This window comes from Triturus cristatus, chromosome 2_2, assembly GCF_964204655.1.
Source record: "Triturus cristatus chromosome 2_2, aTriCri1.1, whole genome shotgun sequence".
Classification (NCBI taxonomy): Eukaryota; Metazoa; Chordata; class Amphibia; order Caudata; family Salamandridae; genus Triturus; species Triturus cristatus.
Genome location: NC_140582.1, coordinates 389,957,690 through 389,981,231, shown reverse-complemented (window position 1 = coordinate 389,981,231; position 23,542 = coordinate 389,957,690).

Genomic DNA, 23,542 nt, shown 5'->3' with positions numbered 1-23,542 from the left:
CTGGAAATGCTTCTGAATGCTGTGCCTCCCAAAGGGAGGCGTAGGGAGGCGCAATGCGGAGAAATGTATTCATTCCTCCTCGTTTTTAGGTCTTGCCTAGACAGCGCATGCGCTGTCGCAAGACTTATAGTAAACACAAATATGGAGGGTAATTTCTCCTGTCATTTGCCATTGGTTGATTCTGCCATTGGTCTTCTTATCTGGCTGAGGGTTGGCTTTTGATCCCATACATCATTTCCGTTTTGCTTCCGTTTTGCTGGAAGCAGCACCGACCAACTACAGTTTAGTTCCGCTGCTGGCTGTTATCTATTCATTTAGGGACTACTTGTTTTCTTCGCTGCTCCTGAAGTTTGCACATCTGCCAACTTCCTGTCCTCACCCGACGCCTTGCTCCACTGCTCTGTACCCGAGACCACCGCTTTTCCAGACCCCGTGCTACTCCCGGACAGCCGCCTCAAATGCTTGTTTTAGTTGCTGGTCTCCAGGCTGAGCTTCTCGCTGGGTGACATGTGCATGAGGCCGGACACTTTCCATGCCGTATAGGTAGCAGCACCACGGACATATTAAGGGGCAGATTTACAAGCCACTTGCGACACTTTTACACCGCGGTTGCATCACTTTTGTGACGCAGCTGCGGCGTAAACCATGCGCCACGTGGCGACTTATTTACAACGTGACGCATCTAGGCTGATGCGTCACGTTGTAAAGCCCTGCACCACATGAAACCTGCGTCAGGTTTCATGTGGGCGTTCTGTCGCAGGGTGGGCGTTTCCTCGCAGGAAAGTCCTGTAAAACTGACGCAGTGAAATCTACAAGATTTCACTGAGTCAGTTTTACGACGCTGCTGCATCAAATCCTTATGCCTGCTTGAAGCAGGCGTGAGGAGTGATGCACCACGTTAAGTATGGGCAGCCCCTGTGCATTGCAGGAGTTACGTTGCGCTTGCGACGCGACTCCAGCAATGCGCCACCCCTCTTCCCCTCCTTGCACCATGGAGCGCCGCATTGTAAATGCGACGCATCCTTGGTGGTGCAAGGGGGGGATTACGTGAAGCGTCTGTTCTGGCGCATCCCTGCTGATTTGCAGAGATGCGCCAGAAGTTGTAAATCTGCCCCTAAGCATTTAGCAGAGGCTCGGCTACGGAAAGTGGCTGTAAACGGTTGCAGGCTCCGGCGAAGTAAGCAGATTGTGCTCTTGCTGCCCACTGTTTGAACACAAAGCACTCGCTGCATGCCGTGCCATCGCGCTTTAACTTTCAATATTGTTATTGTTTATGAATTGTGCGCCCGCTTCATATTTACAGAAATAGCGCATGCCGCGATGTCGCGCTTTAACTTTAAACAATGTTTTTGGTTTTTTTTATACGTCACACCACACTTCAGCCATCCACTGATTAGAGCGTTCCGGTGTCTTCCTACATCACAAATGCATTATCTTCTATATAACAAGTCCCAGAGATTTTTTTCCTTTAGTGTAGAACAGCCCCGTACTCCCACGGCCCCCTGCCGCTGAGCCCCAAGCGTAGGTTGCTAAATTATCACCTCACATCTCAGTGCCAATCTCTTAAGATCTGGGGGCTGGTATCCTGGCAGCAGGCACAGGCCACTGTGCGGCAAACAGAGCACCGGCCCCAGGGCACTGAGTGCAGGAAGGGTCGTAGCTTTAACAAAACAAAAGGATGCATGGAACGATGTTCAACCTGAATATTAAACCACTTGGCGTGAGGGGATCCCGCGCACGTACGAAAAATGTCACATCCTGGAAATAACGAATATTAGGCATTTTAGGCCGCTGAATTCCCTCAGATTATTTTACAAACAGTGTTTTGTGGCGTTCGTCAGCTACAAACTGACAAACATACCCACACCACACATCGTGCACCTCTGGTAAAAACACTGAAGGCTGTCGATACCATAGAAGACCACCATACAAACCCTAGTCACTGTTTGCAAAGATGCGCCCTTAGTAGCACACTGAAGTAAATTGTTATGGAAGCGTCCCTTCCCTCAAATGCGCTACTTGTTTCCAGGGATTATAAACTTCCCTGTCTCCAGCCCATTAGGAGGTCCCCCCCTCAGCAGCACAGACAAAGGCACCCAGGACCCCTTCCGTTTACACTTCACTCCATGGGTCACAAACTGGCTGTTCTTTCTAAGAATACCTTACCACACCTTCTGGGGTGCGAGTTACTCCTGAGCCGCTCTTGTCTAGCCTGCCTCAAAGTGCAGGCTGAGCCCACGGCCCAGTACAGAATGCCGACTACTGCACATACAGCAGAATACACACACAGCCCAGTACCTCATGTATAATACACACAAAGCCTGCTGCATAGTGCATAACACACACACACCCCACTGTAGAGTGCATAATACCAACAGATCCCAGTACTGAGTGCACAATTCGCTCACAATGGTTTGTGGGTGCATTCACCAAGTAACTTCACCACATTATTACCACCCTGATCAAGTTTGGTTCCAAAAACGGCCTTCCACCAAAAGCCCTTCCCACCCACCACCTGACAAGAATCGGCTTGTTAGTGTGCGCTAACACAGAGACCTGACAGGTAACTAGCATTTGCAATGCAAAAGGTCTCACATTTGCAAGAGTTTGAACTATTGGCATTGTAAATGACAATGCATTTTATTTATGTGTTTTGAAAACATGCAAATGGTGCGTAATCACGCACTTTGTACTTATGGTATTTGCTTAAGGAAAGCAAGGCTGCCAGTAAAAGTGGCGCAGTTACTGCCAGCCCTGCTTTTCGTGAGCAAGGACTTTAAGTACAAGGTGTGTGTTTAAGCACCACTTTCAGGTTTTTAAAACAGATACATAAAAGGCATTGTCATTTGCAATGCCAATACTGCAAACTCTTGCAAATGCGAGACCTATTGCATTGCAAATGCTTGGTTTTCTCTTTCTATACATGCTGCATTCTGCAGCACATATAGAAAGAAGAAGTCACCACTTATGATTGTTTATGCCCAGGAAGGGCTCCCTTCCTGCACAAAAGCAATCATCCCCATGACGCAGGCATCCTTGCACGGGTGCAAGGGTGTCTGCATCAGCGGCAGCCAACGCAGGGGAACGCACAGGGATGCAACATCTTATTGTAAATATGTTGCATCCCTGTGCTTTGAAAGTGCCGCAGAGGGGCACAGCCTAAGGGCTTACGGTACCGTGCTGCAGCACTTTCTTGTAAATGAGGCCCTCTGTGCTTTGGAAGACCCACACTATTTAAGTTAGATCTTTCGACATATTTTATTTGAAAAACAAAACTAATAATGTGCTTGCTCGGAGGCATCACATTTTTAATAAAGAAATTTTGTAAAGAGAGCATGCCTTACTTGTGTACAGTTGAAAATGTTGCCAGTACTATTAGTACTGCAAATTTGTTATTAGCAGGTAAACATTCACTTAGATAAGGTCAATACATTTTCAATAATACAAGGGAATTGAATTACAGCACCATGTTTTCGTGCTCTTACTACAAATGTAGCTTTACATGGGGAATGCTGGTGAAAAAAGTTTTCTTTGTGTTTTTTGGCATTTAGCACTAAGGGTGGGCGGAATTAGCGAAAGTGCCTTTCGCAAAATATCGCGAAATGGCAAAAAATCGCCGCGATCACGTGAAAGTTTGCGTGATCGCTGAGATTTTGGTGTGCTGATTAATGCGTTACTGAATTTGACGTTCAACTCGAGCACCTGCTTTATTTATAATTATATCTGTAAGACTTACAGAAATAAATAAAGCAGGTGCCCGAGTTGAAGGTCAAATAAAAGTGCTTCCTGTTGGGGTTTAATTTTTGTGACAGGAGCATCGTGCCAGAATGAATCCTGCCCTGCATATTTACCCAAGAAGATGCCACCGTTTTGTGCAATACCTCTACTCAACTGGAGTACTTTCTACTGGCTAATCAGTAAGTGCTACCTCGTTGACTAAATGTATGTGCTTTTCCTACACTACATCTGCGTAAAGGGCCAGAAGAGTTGTCTACAGCGACCATGTGTGTCTGTAACGTTGCCACCGAGCCAACGGGCGCCCAAGAAGATGCCACCATTTTGTGCAATACCTCTACTCAACTGGAGTACTTTCTACTGGCTAATCAGTAAGTGCTACCTCGTTGAGTAAATGTATGTGCTTTTCCTACACTACAGCTGCATAAAGGGCCAGAAGAGTTGTCTCCAGCGACCATGTGTGTCTGTAACATTGCCACCGCGCCGACGGGCGCCGGGGTCCCTCGAGTGAGTTGTCCATCATAGTGGGGGAAAGGGCGGGAAGACGTTGCACACCACTGGTGTGTGGGGCGGGGCCAAACGGGCAAGGCTTCCATGCAGTTCACATGCCTCTTGTTTATAAAGGGCCAGAGACGGACCAGAGCAGCAGATGAGGAGACAGAACCTCCTGGTGTCAGGAACTACACAGGGATTGTGCTCGAAAAACTCATGGATGCACAGAGCTCCATCAAGGATGACAGCAAATTGTTGACGGTAGATATGGGGAGACAGCAGCACACCTGCCTAGGCGACAATTTCCGTTCCCTCGCGAAAATGTCGAATTTTCGCAATTTCCGCGAGCAGAACGGAAATTGTCGCCCACCCTTATTTAGCACCAGCTTTTTATTGGTGCTAATTTACAGTTTTTCCCATTATGTGTAGTGGCATTGGCGAACTTGTTAAACGATAAAATAATTTACCTGCAAATATCATATCTAATGTGCTGTAAACCGCTTAATGCATTTCCAACACAATCTTATACCGGGCAGGATCGGCCGTTCTTTCAGTCCTTTGGCCATTTCTCTGGTGAGCTATAGCAATAGGAGGCCAGTTTTGAAAGCCAAGGGCCCTGCCTCTGTTAAAGCTATCTCTCCAAAGCTACTTCCTGCAAACACAGGGGCTCCATGAGAGTGAGAAAGAGGGGGGGGGGGCAGAAGAGAAAGAGATCAGAGTAAGAAAAAGAGAGAAAAAGAGAGGCAGAGGACGGAAGCAGATATAGATTGGATAGTGGAAAGAGAGAGATAGAGCGAGCAAAGGAAGGAAGCTGGGATGGTTTAAGCATTTTTGTCAGGGCTGCTTTTCATTCTCCAGTCCCGCCCGACCTTAAATACATGAAAGCCATCGAGTTGTACATGCCCAGGTGAAACCCAGAGCTAAATTGGTTCACTGATGTTTGCTTTCTTTGGACAGTGGCGTAACAAAACTCGAGCCCCCCCCCCCCCCCCCCCCTGCAAAGTACAAGGAGGGCCCCCTTCCAGACTTACTCTGGATCTCTCAGACCAGGGTACTGCACTGAGGAGGCCACATGGTTCTCGGGGCCTCCTCCCTGCACTGCGAGGGCTGCGGGTTGGGGGGGGGGGCTTTCTTACGCCACAGACTTTGGATATATGCAAGTAAAAAGGGCAAATTCTAAGTCGACTAAACGTGTGCTCAAGTTCAAAAGTTGACTCTAGCAATAGTAATTGTTTACAAAGGTTAAAGAATAGAGCCATCAAAAACATAGTTGCAAATCAAAACATGCATTTCCTTTCTTGTTTTTTCCTAACCAGCAAACAAATTAAAAAACATCTTTCCCAAACAAACATCGGGCAAACGCCTCTATATTTTAGTTTATTTCCTTATTTCAAATGTAAATTCATTCGTTTCCATTTTGTTTTCCAAAGTAAATGATTCAAATGGTGAATTATTTACTCAATGTCTTGTATACCCTGTAATAAATGTATAATATCATATGGCACTTTTAATAAGGTGATGGGATATCCAACATGTTTGTGACAAATAACCCATCCACCAAACTATAATTCATGCCAATTGTTTCTATCAAAACTACTCACTATCGACACAGGTTTTGATTGATCTGAAGTCACTCACAGGTGAGTAGGTGCCATGGGAGTGACCCGAATGTGTTAAAATAATTATAAAGTGGATTAAAAAAGTAATCAAAACTACGGGCTCTTATATATTTTGGGAGGCAGAGTACAGTTGCAACTGTGCTGCAGTAGGCTGTCTGCCAAACTGATGGTCGACCTACATTCTCTAGGACCGGTCAGACATTCTGCTTTCAGTCAACTTGGCTCCTTTGACCATCTCTGGGAATAGGGGCAGTTGGAGGAAGGGAATGACACAACCTGCCCTCAATAGGATGGGCAGTGTCATATTCTTGTTTCTGTCCCTCCTGTCAGTGTTATTGTAAACTGACCCAGGGGCGAGGCTTCACATAATGCCTACTCTGATGAGAAGTATTTAGAGCAACTAAAAATGGTGATGGATATATGGGCCAAACAGAATACAAAAATGTTATTTTTCCATCGCAGTTTATGCTTTTGGCTGCCTTTTGCAGAATGTAGCGTGCATTATATGTCTTAGATCACTCAGTAAAGGCACTCTCCTAAGCCATATTCAGCCACAATAATGGTTCGTATTGTTTCAAGTGTCTCATTCAGCATGCTGATGAGTGCATTGAGAGCTCACTGCGGTAAGAATAGACTGTATTTACATTTACGTTACAGGAGATTCTATAGAGAGCTGTTTCTCCACCTACGTGTTTGTTTTTTTTCTACACTGCCCTTCACTGGGTTTTAATGAGCTGTCCAGATCCCAAAGTGTTATTTACCCTTGACATATTTTCTAAGTCTCTTTATGGGTTTAATGAGTTGCACAGTAAAAGCATCATCAATTTGTGTTAGAAATTCCCTGGCTCCCTTTACAGCGATTCCCTAGCCAAGCAGCATCAGCCTCCATGAACCATAATGCTAATTTTTATTGATGGGCACCATCAGGAAATTAGCAAACAATGCACTCCGGATCCTTCTGATGGAAACCATATGCAGTAAAATAATGAGCACTTTAGTGCCTTACTGTGTTGAGAGTTTGGGGCGTGGGATCATTTGACCATCTGTTGTCATTATTGAAGACAGTGTTGGAAGTTTAAAATATGATATGGCTACACTCGATACTGTCTATTACCTCTCTCCTAATTAATATGTTCATTTACTGTGTTACAAACACCACCGTGGAAATGTGCTTGCAAAATAACAGACTAACTGTGAGATCTGAACACTTTCTCATTCATCCCATTCGTTAACACCTTTACGCAATCTCATTGTCTCTTGTCACAGTGTACTCCTCAGATACTGCAACGTTTCAATGAAGGCTAGCAGTCTGAATATCGGCCCATTAACACAGCTACAATTGAGATTTTTCTTCTAATCATCGTTTTTATAATTAATATTTTAGATTTGAAATGGTGCTGGCAAATATATATGATAGTGTGAGTAAGCTAGATAGATAGATAGATAGATAGATAGATAGATAGATAGATAGATAGATAGATAGATAGATAGATAGATAGATAGATAGATAGATAATTAGACAGATAGATAGACAGATAGACAGATAGATAGATGGACAGACAGACAGACAGACAGATAGACAGATAGATAGATAGATAGATAGATAGATAGATAGATAGATAGATAGATAGATAGATAGATAGATAGATAGATAGATAGATAGATAGATAGATAGATAGATAGATAGATAGATAGATAGATAGATAGATAGATAGATAGATAGATAGTGATACACAGAATCTGCATTTTCTTGTGTGCACATATTTCCTCATGCACAAATTACACCGATGTATAATGTTATTTATTTGCCAGTTTCATTCAGGAGTCCTGTGCTGTTAGACCTGGCACCATTGGCGTGGGTCTCCCTTCCATATTTTGCTGTTGTCTCCTGTGTTTTTGCTATGTGTTTTGCGGGTTTAGATGCTTTGGGCACTGTGCCACTGCTATTCAGTGGCAAAGTGCAAGTGCTCCCTATTGTAAGGTGTTGTATTGAATTAGTGACTCCATGAGTGGTTTATTTGATTTACTTGTTAGACGCTAGTACAGTGCAGCATGTGTGCCCAGGGCATGTAAATCAAATGCTGCTGGTGGGTTGCAGCACTTGTGTGACCCACAGAAGCAGCTTGTAAAGTGTGTCTCAGGCCTGCCATTGCAGAGCCTGTGTGCAGTCTGTGCCTGCCATGTCGGCTTGGCAAGTGCACCCACTTGCCAGTCAATAAACCTCCCCTTTTCTTCATATCAGACACCCCTAATGTAGACCCAAGGGCAGGGTGCATTGTAAGTATAAGGTAAGACATGCCCTGGTGTGTGTGGCATGTTCTAATAGCGAATTACAGCCATTTTAGTTTTTCACTATTGCAAGGCTACCAGTCCCCATAGGCCAGAATGGGCAGTTTGATTATAACATCTTATAATACTAACTGACCAAGGGAACATGGTAGAAATTCGAGTTCAGTATGCCTGAACTCAAAATTATAAAATGCATCTTTTAGTTAAGTCGGTTTTAACATTCAGTGTTTGAAAATACCACTTTTAGAAAGTAGGTATTTTCTTGCCTAACTCTCCAAGCCTGCCTCTGCTAGGTTGTGTATTCCGTGTCTGGTTTGTGAGTGACAGGGGCTGGGGGAGTCCAGGAGACAGGGTGAGTCAGCACAGGGCTGAATAGACCTATCTGCATGTAGAGTGGTGGCAGGAGTTGCACCTGGGTCTTAATAGGGCTGTGCCTGCCTTCCACAATGCTGGCTCCTCCTCCTTCGGTGCGTCTGATGTCCCTGGCCCACACTGTCAAAGGAAAGAAGGAGTCCTGTAAACAAAGTACTCCAGGACTGCACAGAACTGGTTTGGACTAGGTAAAGACACTCTCTGCCTTCAGAGACAAAGGATTTTGGTGTATAAATACTGGGGTCCAGACCCCAAGACTTTAGATCACTTCTGGGAATCAAGACGACCCTTCGCCAAGGAGAAGAACCAAGGAAGCTGAAGGAGGAGACTGCCCCTGTGCTGGTGGGGTTGGCCTGCAGTGGTTACTTTATTGCCAAGGAAAGGAGAAAAGGAACTTTTTGTGTACTTTTGCAATCTTGAAGAAGAATCTCCAAGGGCTTGAACTGAGCTTGCCTCCTGCCTGAAGTTTTAGGGATACAAGACTTCATAAGACTGCGAGTCACTGGGATCTGGAAGCGTGATGCAACGTGAAGAAGCGTGTCGTCACCGCAGCAGTTGCATCGCCGAAGAAGCGTGCCGCCGCTGCAGCTGTTTGTTGTCGCATCATCGACGAAGCGCGTCGCATCACCGGAGAAGCGTGTCACCGCCGCAGAAGTCACCAGCACCAGAAGCGTGTTGCAGGGCTTGTCGCAGCTCAGAAGTTACGCATCGCATACAACGTTGTCGAATCGCATCAGGATGCCATTTTCTTGCATCGCACGGGATCGTTGCATCGCATCGAGGCGCCATCTTGTCGCATCGCACTGGATCACAGTAAGAAACTGACGCATCACCTCGTCTCTGGTAAGGAACCAACGCATCACCTCCCTTGCGCTGCAGTAAGGAACGCAAGGAACTGACTCATCACCTTCCCTGCGACCCTTTTGTTTGTATTGCGTGACGCATCCAAGGTACTTTGAGAGTAAAGTGTCGCATTTACCATCTACATTGAACTAAGCTATTTCCTACCATTTTAGAGACTATTTTTGATTACAGTATTGTGGATTTGTTTTGTTTTGGTCTTGTTTTAAGTCTAATAAAGATTACTTACTTTTCTAAACTGGTGTGGTGTCCATTTGTAGTGTTTTCACTGTATTACTGTATGTGTTCACAAATGCTTTACACACTGCCTCTGAGATAAGCCTGTCTGCTCTTGCCAAGCTATCAAGGGGTGTAGCAGGGGTTATTTTAAAAGTGTACCCCCTTACCCTGACTAGAAGCAAGGGTCCATATTTGGTCAAAGGTACCTACCTCTGCCAACTAGAGACCCCCAGTTCTAACATTGGTGGTCAGCGGTGAGGATTTGGACTTGCATTTGTGACTCATATACAGTGATTGGTGTACACTACTAGAGAGTGCAGACCATAAGGCGACCAAATACTTTTTGGTAGAATTTTCCTTGGAACTTCTTTTTGCTTTTTGAGAACTACCAACTGTTTTTCACCATAAGCAAAGCAGCATCCAACTCATCTATTGATCTACAGTTCGAAGAAGTAAAGCCTTCAGTAAGAAATGTAAAATCCCTGTGAAAGGCATTGCCAAGAAGGAAGAGTTGCAAGAGGCTCTGAGGGCCTGGTTGGAATCTAGAAATGCTATTGAGCCTCCTGAAGAGCCTAGTGATGAGCCAGAGAATACAGATGGGCAGCTGGATGGGCCATTGGGCCTGATCGGGGAGGCAGCAGCAGTTGCATCGCCGAAGAAGCGTGCCGCCGCTGCAGCTGTTCGTTGTCGCATCATCGACGAAGCGCGTCGCATCACTGGAGAAGCATGTCACCGCCGCAGAAGTCACCGGCACCAGAAGCGTGTTGCAGGGCTTGTCGCGGCTCAGAAGTTACGCATCGCATCCAACATTGTCGAATCGCATCAAGATGCCATTTTCTTGCATCGCACAGAATCGTTGCATCGCATCGAGGCGCCATCTTGTCGCATCGCACTGGATCACAGTAATAAACTGATGCATCACCTCGTCTCCGGTAAGGAACCAACGCATCACCTCCCTTGCGCTGCAGTAAGGAACCGACGCATCACCTCCCCCGAAGCAAGGAACCGACTCATCACCTTCCCTGCGACCCTTTTGTTTGTATTGCGTGAAGCATCCAAGGTACTTTGAGAGTAAAGTGTCGCATTTACCATCTACATTGAACTAAGCTATTTTCTACCATTTTAGAGACTATTTTTGATTACAGTATTGTGGATTTTTTTTGTTTTGGTCTTGTGTTAAGTCTAGTAAAGATTACTTACTTTTCTAAACTGGTGTGGTGTCCATTTGTAGTGTTTTCACTGTATTACTGTATGTGTTCACAAATGCTTTACACACTGCCTCTGAGATAAGCCTGTCTGCTCTTGCCAAGCTATCAAGGGGTTGAGCAGGGGTTATTTTAGAAGTGTACCCCCTTACCCTGACTAGAAGCAAGGGTCCATATTTGGTCAAAGGTACCTACCTCTGCCAACTAGAGACCCCCAGTTCTAACATTGGTGGTCAGCGGTGAGGATTTGGACTTGCATTTGTGACTCATATACAGTGATTTGTGTACACTACTAGAGAGTGCAGACCATAAGGCGAGCAAATACTTTTTGGTAGAATTTTCCTTGGAACTTCTTTTTGCTTTTTGAGAACTACCAACTGTTTTTCACCATGAGCAAAGCAGCATCCAACTCATCTATGGATCTACAGTTCGAAGAAGATAGGGTTGATACCTAGACTGTGCCACAGCTTAAAGCCTTCAGTAAGAAATGTAAAATCCCTGTGAAAGGCATTTCCAAGAAGGAAGAGTTGCAAGAGGCGCTGAGGGCCTGGTTGGAATCTAGAAATGCTATTGAGCCTCCTGAAGAGCCTAGTGATGAGCCAGAGAATACAGATGGGCAGCTGGATGGGCCATTGGGCCTTATCGGGGAGGCAGCAGTGTTTCTTCAAAGTGCCTGTCCCCAGGGGTGCTGGAGGACAGAGAGAGAGATAGGATGCATAGTTTGGAGCTAGCCAAGCTCAAGATGGGTGGACAGATGGAGTTGGAGAATAAGAAGTTAGCCTTGGAGGAAAAGAGGATGCATTTAGAGCATGAAAGGATGTTGAGGGAGTTGGAATTGAAAGCCAAGAGTTTAGAGATTACTCCCTCTGGTGGCAGCACACCATCCATACCTGTAGAAACAAGAGTGTTTATTCCCAAGGATGTTATTACGGAGCTTAATAAGAATGAAGATATTGGGCAATGGTTCAAGGCCTATGAGGTAGCTATGTCCTCCCACTGTCTCCCTGAGAAGGATTGGGGAGCAGGGTTGTGGGGGCGGTTCCTCAGTGATGGGCGGGACACTTTATTAGATTTGCCTTCTGAAGAGCAGAATTCTTATGAACACATGAAAGAGGCCTTAATTTCCAGGTATGGGTTGACCCCTGAGTTGTATAGACAAAGATTTAGGAATTGTAAGAAACTGGAGTCTAGCACTTGGGTAGAATATGTTTCTTTCTTTGGCAGAGCATTGGATGGTTGGGTGAAGGGTAGCAAAGTGAATGATTTTGAAGCACTCTATAATTTGATTTCATGGGAGCACTTGTCAAATAATTGTTTTCCAGAGCTACGCCAGCACCTTATTGATAGCAAGCTGACTAACCCTAATAAACTTGCTGAGGAGGCGGACCGCTGGGTGAACACTGGGGTCCAGAAGGGTCATAAGGGAGACTCCGCCAAAGGGAGGCAGGGTCCCCAGAAGAAGAGTGGGGGGTACAAGGGCAAACAGAGGGGGTTCCAGAAAGGGCCCCAAAGTAATCCCCAAGGGAACCAAGGGAGAGGTTCCCAGCCTCCCCCTGAGAAGCAGCAAAGGGGCCCCAACTGGTAAACCTGTGCATAGGGGACCTCTGAAGTGCTTCAAGTGTGGTGAAGTGGGCCATAGGTTTTATGATCCCCAGTGCCCACAGAGGGACAAGACAGCACCTACTGGTGCACCACCCCGGCAGATGGTGAGCATAGCCCTGGGGAGGAGATGGGTGTCCAAGGTGAGTGGGGTCCCGCAGAGATGTCCCTTGTCTCTTTAGGAGACTGTGAGGTGGTCCCCAGGACCCAGCTGCCTGATAACACTAAGAAGTACAGGCAGTGGGTGACTATCAATGGCCATAGAGTGGAGGCTCTTAGAGACACCAGAGCCAGTGTGCCAGCTGTCAGGTGTCACCTGGTGTCTGAAGAGCAGGTGGTCCCCAATGCATTTAACCCAGTTGTTGCCGCAAACAACACAGAGAGCCACTGCAAGGTGGCCCAGGTTCCCTTCGAGTGAGGGGGGATCTCTGGTACTCTTCAAGTAGCTGTGCGGCCAGCCATGCCTTATGACTGTCTGTTGGGTAACGATTTGGAGAGCTCCCCTTGGGCTAAGGTGGAGCGAAGTGCTCATTTGGAGACGTTGGGTCTACCTGAGTAGGCATGTGTGACCATACGGTCCATGGCAGCCAGTAAGGGTGTTCAAGAGGACCTGGAGCCTGAAAGAGTGGCCCAGGTGACTGCCTTAAAGACAAGAGGCCGGGGCGTGGGAAATCCGCCGCCACAGTTCCCACGGTCCAGGAGGAGGCAGAGCTTGAGTTGGATGCCCTGAATCCTACAGGGGAACAGACAGCTAAACTGGGGGACCTGCCTGAGCTGACCCATTGGAAGCAGGAAGGAGGACCCTTCAGGGAGGAGTTCTGCGAGGAGCATAATAAGTGCCCTTCTCTTGTGGGTTTGTGGCAGTAGGCTGCAAACCAGGCAGCAGGTGATCAGTCTGGATCACATTGGATCTACTGGGAGAATGGTCTCCTGTATAGTGAGCCCAAGGTTCCTGAGCCTGGGTCAGCCCGTGTGCTTGTGGTTCCCCAGCACTTCAGAGCCTTCCTACTAGAGCTGGCTAATGATGTGCCTTTAGCAGGACATTTGGGGCAGGACAAGACCTATGAAAGGCTTGTCACCCACTTTTATTGGCCTCAAATGTGCAAGAGTTCAGATACTCATTGCAGGACCTGTCAGACTTGCCAGGCAAGTGGAAAGAGTGGGAGGAAGCAAAAGGCTCCTCTCCATCCGTTCCCTGTGGTCAGCACCCCCTTTGAAAGGGTGGGCATTGACATTGTGGGGCCTCTGGATCCCAAGACAGCCATGGGCAACAGGTTCATCCTGGTCTTGGTGGACCATGCCATCGGGTACCCGGAAGCCATCCCTCTCCGGACTGTGATGGCCCCCGTGGTGGGACGTGCACTGATGGGGATTTTCTCCCGCGTGGGGTTCCCCAGAGAGGTGGTGTCTGGCCGTGATACAAACTTCATTTCTAAGTATATCAGGGTAGGGCAGTTGATATTAGCTAGTTAATTACTGCTATCACTGACTCCATTAAGCCTGTTCTTGACAACTTCCTCTCCTCATTAAAAGATCGTATTATTAATTCTCAGTTTGTCCAGCAAGCACACCCTGTACCGCAAACTACGAATGTTGTCCCCCAAGCTGACGCTAAGGTACTAGATCCTATTAGCGCTAGTAAGCAAACTCAAAATGCATCTACCAATAGTACGTTCACTTCTCACCAAAATATTCATGCACCACATAATCTCAGGGAGTTAATGACTGTGTGACTTGTAATAGAATTCGTACATGCCTTGATATGAGGGGCATTAGGAGGGCAAAAAGGCCTCTGTATCTTATTACTAAAACTAATGAAGGTAACGTGACAAATAATATGATACTCGCTACCAATGTACCTACCAGTACATATCATTGTGACAGCACGGATAAGATACATAAAGAAGCTGACATTGATCTAATCCCTACAAACCACATTGAGGGCAACAATGTGGTATTAAACCTTCCCCCCCCTGAGGCGTGCCCATATGTTGTGATCTTAGCAGGTGTCCCTTCCTTAAGGAAAGACCAGATAGAGTCTTGGGAGCAACTACGCTGTAAGTGCGTTGATTGGCTCTCTAAACATAGAAGATTTAGACCATCGCTAATTGAGAACATCATTATGGTACGACGAGTGGGTTGGTTAGGAACATCCCCCAAAACCATCAAGGGGGACTGTATAATCATTAACTTTCGGAGGCAATCAGTGGTAAAAACTATTTTATCACTACAGATGGAGCAGACAGGCCATAACACTAATATATGGGCACTACCTTTAGGTTATTTTTATAAACCTATATTTGAGACATTCCCCTGTAACTCGCATAATCACATCTCAACATCTAATAGATTCATATCACTATCTGGTCTGGACTGTCAAGATTGACTGCCTACGCTGGCAATGAGTGAACCATGAAATGATGCACCAGCTTCAGCCCCAATCCTAAAAAGTTCTCAGGCCATTAAACCTGACATATTAATTATGGCAAGAGTATTCTGCATCATTCAGAAACTCTGTCCATCACCACCCCCTTTTTCCCAAATCGATTTTATCCACACTCAGTGTGGGAGGGTATGCTCAGACGTGAGTCCCTTGCTCATTGCACCATCAGGATTCAGGCAAGCCGGGCCGACGAAGGCTGTGATGCCAGAAACCGGTCCCCTGAAGCTTGTTTCCTTCCCAGTATAAGAATTGGCTTGGTAGTTTGGTTTGCCCTGTTCCCATCATGCACTGGGACAGGTACAGACTAATTTGCATGTAGCCAGGTTCTGAGCTGGGATGGTGCAGTGAGCTAAAAAACGGTGATGGATTAAAACCATGATCTCTTGACTTGGTAAGAGTATTCTGCATCATTCAGAAACTCTGTCCATCACCACCCCCTTTTTCCCAAATCGATTTTATCCACACTCAGTGTGGGAGGGTATGCTCAGACGTGAGTCCCTTGCTCATTGCACCATCAGGATTCAGGCAAGCCGGGCCGACGAAGGCTGTGATGCCAGAAACCGGTCCCCTGAAGCTTGTTTCCTTCCCAGTATAAGAATTGGCTTGGTAGTTTGGTTTGCCCTGTTCCCATCATGCACTGGGACAGGTACAGACTAATTTGCATGTAGCCAGGTTCTGAGCTGGGATGGTGCAGTGAGCTAAAAAACGGTGATGGATTAAAACCATGATCTCTTGACTTGGTAAGAGTATTCTGCATCATTCAGAAACTCTGTCCATCACCACCCCCTTTTTCCCAAATCGATTTTATCCACACTCAGTGTGGGAGGGTATGCTCAGACGTGAGTCCCTTGCTCATTGCACCATCAGGATTCAGGCAAGCCGGGCCGACGAAGGCTGTGATGCCAGAAACCGGTCCCCTGAAGCTTGTTTCCTTCCCAGTATAAGAATTGGCTTGGTAGTTTGGTTTGCCCTGTTCCCATCATGCACTGGGACAGGTACAGACTAATTTGCATGTAGCCAGGTTCTGAGCTGGGATGGTGCAGTGAGCTAAAAAACGGTGATGGATTAAAACCATGATCTCTTGACTTGGTAAGAGTATTCTGCATCATTCAGAAACTCTGTCCATCACCACCCCCTTTTTCCCAAATCGATTTTATCCACACTCAGTGTGGGAGGGTATGCTCAGACGTGAGTCCCTTGCTCATTGCACCATCAGGATTCAGGCAAGCCGGGCCGACGAAGGCTGTGATGCCAGAAACCGGTCCCCTGAAGCTTGTTTCCTTCCCAGTGTAAGAATTGGCTTGGTAGTTTGGTTTGCCCTGTTCCCATCATGCACTGGGACAGGTACAGACTAATTTGCATGTAGCCAGGTTCTGAGCTGGGATGGTGCAGTGAGCTAAAAAACGGTGATGGATTAAAACCATGATCTCTTGACTTGGTAAGAGTATTCTGCATCATTCAGAAACTCTGTCCATCACCACCCCCTTTTTCCCAAATCGATTTTATCCACACTCAGTGTGGGAGGGTATGCTCAGACGTGAGTCCCTTGCTCATTGCACCATCAGGATTCAGGCAAGCCGGGCCGACGAAGGCTGTGATGCCAGAAACCAGTCCCCTGAAGCTTGTTTCCTTCCCAGTATAAGAATTGGCTTGGTAGTTTGGTTTGCCCTGTTCCCATCATGCACTGGGACAGGTACAGACTAATTTGCATGTAGCCAGGTTCTGAGCTGGGATGGTGCAGTGAGCTAAAAAACGGTGATGGATTAAAACCATGATCTCTTGACTTGGTAAGAGTATTCTGCATCATTCAGAAACTCTGTCCATCACCACCCCCTTTTTCCCAAATCATATCACTATCTGGTCTGGACTGTCAAGATTGACTGCCTACGCTGGCAATGAGTGAACCATGAAATGATGCACCAGCTTCAGCCCCAATCCTAAAAAGTTCTCAGGCCATTAAACCTGACATATTAATTATAAGGAATGATGAACAGACACTTAAAATATTGAGTTGGAATGTTGCCGGTCTGGCGTCTAAGCTGAATTTACCAGACTGGAAAGAGCTAATTAGTCGTCAGGATATCGTGATGCTTCAAGAGACTTGGGCGACTCAGGAGTTGTATATGGAGGGTTTTGAATGTTTTAACATCTTGTCCCCCATTCCTACATTAGGTAGACATGCAGGCGGCCTCTCAACCTGGATAAAAATTAAGGCAGGCGGCCGTTCTAGAACTCTGTCTACAAACAGTGACAAATTCCAAGTAACCCTCTATACTCGGGGGGATTCAATTTATTTGATTAATTTTTATAACGATGATTTTAAAAATGTCCCTAATATGAACTTTCCTTTGTTGTTTAATTTCATTTTAAAACTGCAATTAGCTAATTGTGGTTCCCAAATTAAGGGCATATGTTTAGGTGGTGACTTCAATGTCAAAATCCCTAGGGATATTTACTCTGCCATTCGGCCTGTTACCAATGCACCACTGAGTAAAAGAGGGGAACAGTTAGTGAATCTTTTAAGTTCGCATAACTTCCTAAATGTTATGGAGATTGCAGCTGTCCCTCTTACTGATGGGCGTATAATACCAACTTATAGAAGCCGAGGTTCCACCTCCACTATAGACTATATTTTTGTAACTGCTTCCTTAGAAAGTCATGTGCTAAGGGCTGAGGTAATTCCAACAATACAAGGAGATCATAACCCTATTAGCACCATCTTAAGCTTCTCATGCCGCCCAGTGTATGATCGTACGTATGGGGCATGTGATCTAATGACATCAACCGATAAACTCAGACTTGTTTGGCATAATATTGATAATAAAGTATTATTTGAAACAATGATAAAATCTCATTTGAATTTGGTCAACACTTGTCTGACATTTAGTACATATAACACAGAGGTAGTTGTCGCCTTTTCAGGGTTATGCTCTTGCATCAAAAATATACTATCTAAACCGATTAGGAATACAAATTCAGATCCTGGCTGGTTTAACGCTGACTGTTCTGCGGTTAAGAGAGCATTAAGAAAGGCTCTTGTAGGTAAACAAAGAGCCAGCTCTCTTGTGTCGTTACTCAGAAGTAGTTACAAAAAAGCCATTACACGTAGGAAGGAGGAGCTTATTAATGATCATTGGGCTAACCTTGTGCAGGCAAATGCTTTGAAAAACGGTAAGAATTTTTGGAGGGCTGTTAAAGACATGAAATCCGTGGGAAATATTTCCTCACCGATTAGTTGTAATATCTCTAGCGAATCTTGGGCGGCTCATTTTAGCAAGATTTACGCTGTCCCGGTCTCTAACGAACCCAAAAAAGAATATACATACACCACTGGGATTCAGATTGAATTATCAGAGGTCAAAGAAGCTATAACTCAAAGTCTGGGGGGTAAAGCCCCCGGACCGGATGGTCTTCCGATCGATCTCATTAAAAGCAAACCCGATTTTTGGGCACCACTCCTCACAAATGTTTTTAACAATCTTAATAATTCATCCATTCCTGACACATGGTCCTATAGTACCATAGTCCCAATTTTCAAGAAGGGGGACCGGTCAAACCCGAGTTGCTACAGGCCAATCTCACTGATCGACAACACTCTGAAAATTCTGGGCAGGGTGATATTCAACAGGATTAATTCATGGGTTGAGGAAAGTCAGGTTTTGCACCCATCTCAGCTGGGGTTTAGGAGTAAGGTCGGCACTGTGGAACAGTGCCTTAATCTCCATCTGATTATTAGCAAATATAATATAGCTAAGAAAACACCAGTGTACCTGGCATTCATGGATCTTACGTCAGCCTTTCACTTTGTAAATAGATCACGGCTGTGGCAAACTCTTTTAAATCTTGGTTTGGAAGATCCACTAGTCTCCTTCCTGGCATATTTGCAGAGACCTAAAAGCTAGGGTGCGCATCGGTAGGAATGGTGAGACATCTAAGGCTATTGAAATTGGAAGGGAGGTCAGACAGGGCTGCGTTCTGGCCCCCCTCCTATTTATTTTATATATTAATGATCTGACCAAATCTCTTCTGATCTCAACTGAAGATGTCCCAAACATCAGTGGAAATAAGATTCCTGCATTGTTATGCGCTGATGACGCAGTGTTAATGGGGCGCACCCCTAAAGCTTTACGCGCTCTGGTCCACGGTTTTGTGGAGTTTATGCCAACTTTGGACTTATGTACTAATTTTAATAAATCGTTTTTAATGTCGTGTGGGTCCAAGAAATACTCCAATCTCTCAATTGTTATAAATTCTAATCAATTGTTAAGTACTTGCACCTTCCCGTATCTTGGGCTGGTATTCGCATCCAATGGATTATGGAATGACCATGTAGTTCACTGTAAAAGGAAGTTTATCAACTCTATTAATACAATTCTTAGGCTACCTAAGCCAAAAAACATAGAGGTAGTGTCTTCCATTATTAAAATTTACAGACTGCAATGTATACCAACCGCCACATATGGGGCAGAGGTATGGGGGAATACCATCAGCACACCTATCCAGTGTGAAGAGAATAGGTTTTGTTGTAATATTTTGGGTGCTCCATTCTTTTCCTCTACGTATGCCAGTCAAAGCGTACTTCATCTATCTTACAGAGAGGATTTTATTAAGGCTCGCCCGACATTGTTCTGGCTAAGAATCTGGAAGAATTCGGCCGCACAATTGACTAGGGAGATAATTTTGTATTGTTTAAAATGTGACAGAGGGATGGACATACCGTGGTTGGCAGAAGTTCGTAAAAGTTTAAATAGCTTGAATCTGGAACATTTATTTTTAAACCCTCTAGATCATAGCTCTACCAGTATTAAAACCCTGGAAAAATCACTTTACGCTTCTTATAAAGAAACAAGATTAGCCACTGAGCGTAATAAATCCTCGGTCGCTAGATATATGCAAATTGAGCATGCAACCCCAGCCATGCCCAAATACCTTTTAAAACCAGTTGGTTGCTGGGAAAGGGGTTTACTTTTCAGGTTAAGGACAGACACAATGAAATATCTGTTGTCATTCCCTACTAGTTTTTCTGCCAACCTCGATCTTTCCTTCTGTCCATGTAATAATATTCAAAAACAATCAATGTTACACTTCCTATTCTTTTGCTCCTATTACCTATCCCCCACTAAAAAATTTCTGATCCCGTATTTTAAAAAACGATGTGTTACGGATTATAAGGTAGCCTATGGGATGGTGCTAGCTATTAACAATGATGAATTATGTTTTCGAGTTGGATCCCTCTTAGAAATGGCGGTTCGTATTCGCAATACTATGTACCCAGATTAATTTTTATTATTCGAAGTGTTGGAAATATTTGTACTTCCTTTTTGTATTATATTTTTAATTGTACTTTTATGGATATGTTGTTTTTATCCGAATAAAGTTCATATTGATTGATTTCTCAGTATATGAAGTCCCTGTGGTAGGAGTGTGGGGTAATTTATAAGTTCACCACTCCTTACCACCCCCAAGGTAATGGGTTGGTTGAGAGATTCAACCGGACCCTCAAAGGCATGATTTTAGGTCTTGAGGAACCCATGAGGCGTAAGTTGGACATCCTCTTGCCATGCCTTCTCTTTGTTTACAGAGAGGTGCCACAGAAGTCGTTAGGGTTCAGCCCCTTTGAACTGCTCTATGGTCACCCTGTAAGAGGACCTCTGAGTTTGGTCAAGGAAGGCTGGGAGCAATCTCCTAGGAAACCTCCCCAGGATCTATATAGCTACATGCTGGTCTTCAGGAACCAGTCTAGGCGATTCAGACAACTCGCTGAGGCGAATCTGGAAGCCAGCCAGAAGGAGATGAAACGGTGGTACAACCAGAATGCCGCTCTGGTTGAGCTTCAGCCTGGTTAGAAAGTGTGGGTCATGGCCCCAGTGGAGCCCTGTGTGCTCCAGGATAAGTGGACCGGACCATTTGAGGTGGTGGAGCGCAAAATACCTGTCACTTACTTGGTGGACTTGCAGTCTCCAAGGAACCCTTTGTGGGTCCTACATGTCAACCACCTGAAGCCCCACTTAGAGAGGTTTGAATTGGGCATGCTCCCAGCAACAGATGCTGGAATAGAGGATAAGACTGAGCCTCTTCCTGACCTCCTGTCTGCAACAGAGCAAGATGCGTCAGTGGTTGGTTTGAACCTCTCTTCCACCCTGACCCCTGAGCAGCAAAATGACTGTTGCCAGTTGTTGGGACAGTTTTCTGATTTGTTCTCCATGATTCCAAGTGTCACTGATTGGTGTGTCCAAGACAGAGACACTGGAGATACTCCTCCTGTTAAGCACAAAACTTACAGAGTGACTGACAGGGTGAGAGCTTGCATCAAGGAGGATGTCTCCAAGATGCTTGCATTGGGGGTGATTGAGTCCTTTAACAGTCCTTAGGCCAGCCCAGTGGTCTTTGTCCAAAAGACTGCCGCCCCAGGTGCCACGCCAGAACTCCGGTTCTGTGTGGACAACCGAGGTCTCAATTTAGTCACCAGGACTGATGCGCACCCCATCCCCAGAGCTGATGAGCTCATTGATCGGTTAGGGGCTCCCCGGTACCTCAGCACGTTTGATCTAACATCTAGGTACTGGCAGATTGCCTTAACTGATGGGGCAAGAGAGAGGTCAGCATTCTCCACACCCGATTTGCACTACCAGCTCCCGGTTATGCCCTTTGGGATGAAGAATGCCCCTGCCACCTTTCAGAGGTTGGTCAGTCAGGTGTTGGCTGGAATGTAAGATTTCAGTGTCGTCTACTTGGGTGAAATTGCAGTGTTCAGCGCCAGTTGGGAAGAACATCTGCACCACCTCTGGGAAGTGTTGATGGCGCTGCGGAGAGCAGGCCTCACGATCAAGGCGAGTAAGTGCCAGATTGGGCAGGGTTCTGTGGTGTACTTGGGACACCAGTTTGGGAGCGGCCAGGTGGCGCCCCTACAGCACAAGATTGAGACCATCCTGGCTTGGGAACCCACTAAAACCCAGACAGAGGTGAGAGCCTTTTTAGGACTCACTGGGTATTACAGGAGGTTTGTCAAGGGGTATGGCAGCATTGTTGCACCCTTGAAAGAGCTGACTTCCAGGAAGCAGTGAAAGAAAGTGAACTGGACTGACACCTGTCACAAAGCTTTTGACGCCCTGAAGACTGCCATGTGCACGGCGCCCATGCTCCCATGCTCCTGGCACCCAACTTCTCAAAAGAGTTTATCGTACAGACAGACGCTTCAGAGCATGATGTGGGGGCTGTTCTTTCACAGATAAATGAGGAGGGCCTAGACCAACCTATAGCCTTCATCAGTAGGAGGTTACTTCCACGAGAACAAAGGTGGAGTGCAATTGAGCGTGAGGCATTTGCTGTGGTCTGGGCACTGAAGAAGTTGAGACCATATTTGTTTGGGACTCACTTCCAGGATCAGACAGACCACAGGCCCCTGAGATGGTTGATGCAGATGAGGGGTGAGAATCCAAAGCTGTTGAGGTGGTCCATTTCCCTACAGGGGATGTACTTCATGGTGGAACACCGCCATGGTAAAGAACACGGCAATGCTGATGGTTTCTCCAGATGTTTTCGCCTTAGTGAAGAGAACTCACAAGGGGTTGGTAGTTTTCCCCACATTTCAGCTGGAGGGAACACGTGTTAGACCTGGCACCATTGGTATGGGACTCCCTTCCATTTTTTTGCCGTTGCCTCCTGTGTTTTTGCTATGTGTTTAGCTGCTTTAGATGCTTTGGGCACTGTGCCACTGCTATTCAGTGCCACAGTGCAAGTGCTCGCTATTGTAAAGTGTTGTATTGAATTAGTGACTCCATGATTGGTTTATTTGATTTACTTGCCAGACCCTAGTACAGTGCACCATGTGTGCCCAGGGCATGTAAATCAAATGCTGCTGGTGGGCTTGCAGCACTGGTTGCGCCACCCACAGAAGAAGCTTGTAAAGTGTGTCTCAGGCCTGCCATTGCAGAGCCTCTGTGCAGTCTGTGGCTGTCATGTCCACCTTGCAAGTGCACCCACTTGCCAGTCCCTAAACCTCCCCTTTTCTTCATATCAGACACCCCTAAGATAGGTCCAAGGCCAGGGTGCATTGTAAGTGTAAGGTAGGACATGCCCTGGTGTGTGTGGCATGATGCTCTAATAGTGAATTAAAGCCATTTTCATTTTTCACTATTGCAAGGCTACCAGTCCCCATAGGCCAGCATGGGCAGTTTGATATAACATCTTATCATCCTAACTGACCCAGGGAACATGGTAGAAATTCGAATTTAGTATGTCTGAACTCAGAATGATCAAATGCATCTTTTAGTGAAGTTGGTTTTAACATTCTGTGTTTTGAAAATACCACTTTTAGAAAGTAGGTATTTTCTTGCCTAACTGTCCAAGCCTGCCTCTGCTAGGTTGTGTATTCCATGTCTGGTTTGTGAGTGACAGGGGCTGGGGGATTCCAGGAGACAGGGTGAGTCAGCACAGGGCTGAATAGACCTATCTGCATGTAGAGTGGTGGGAGGAGTTGCACCTGGGTCTGAATAGGGCTGTGCCTGCCTTCCACAATGCTGGCTCCACCTCCTGTGGTGCGTCTGATGTCCCTGGCCCACACTGTCAAAGGAAAGAAGGAGTCCTGCAAACAAAGTGCTTCAGGACTGCACAGAACTGGTTTGGACTAGGTACATACACTCTCTGCCTTCAGAGACAAAAGATGTTGGTGTATATATACTGGGGACAAGACCCCAAGACTTTAGATC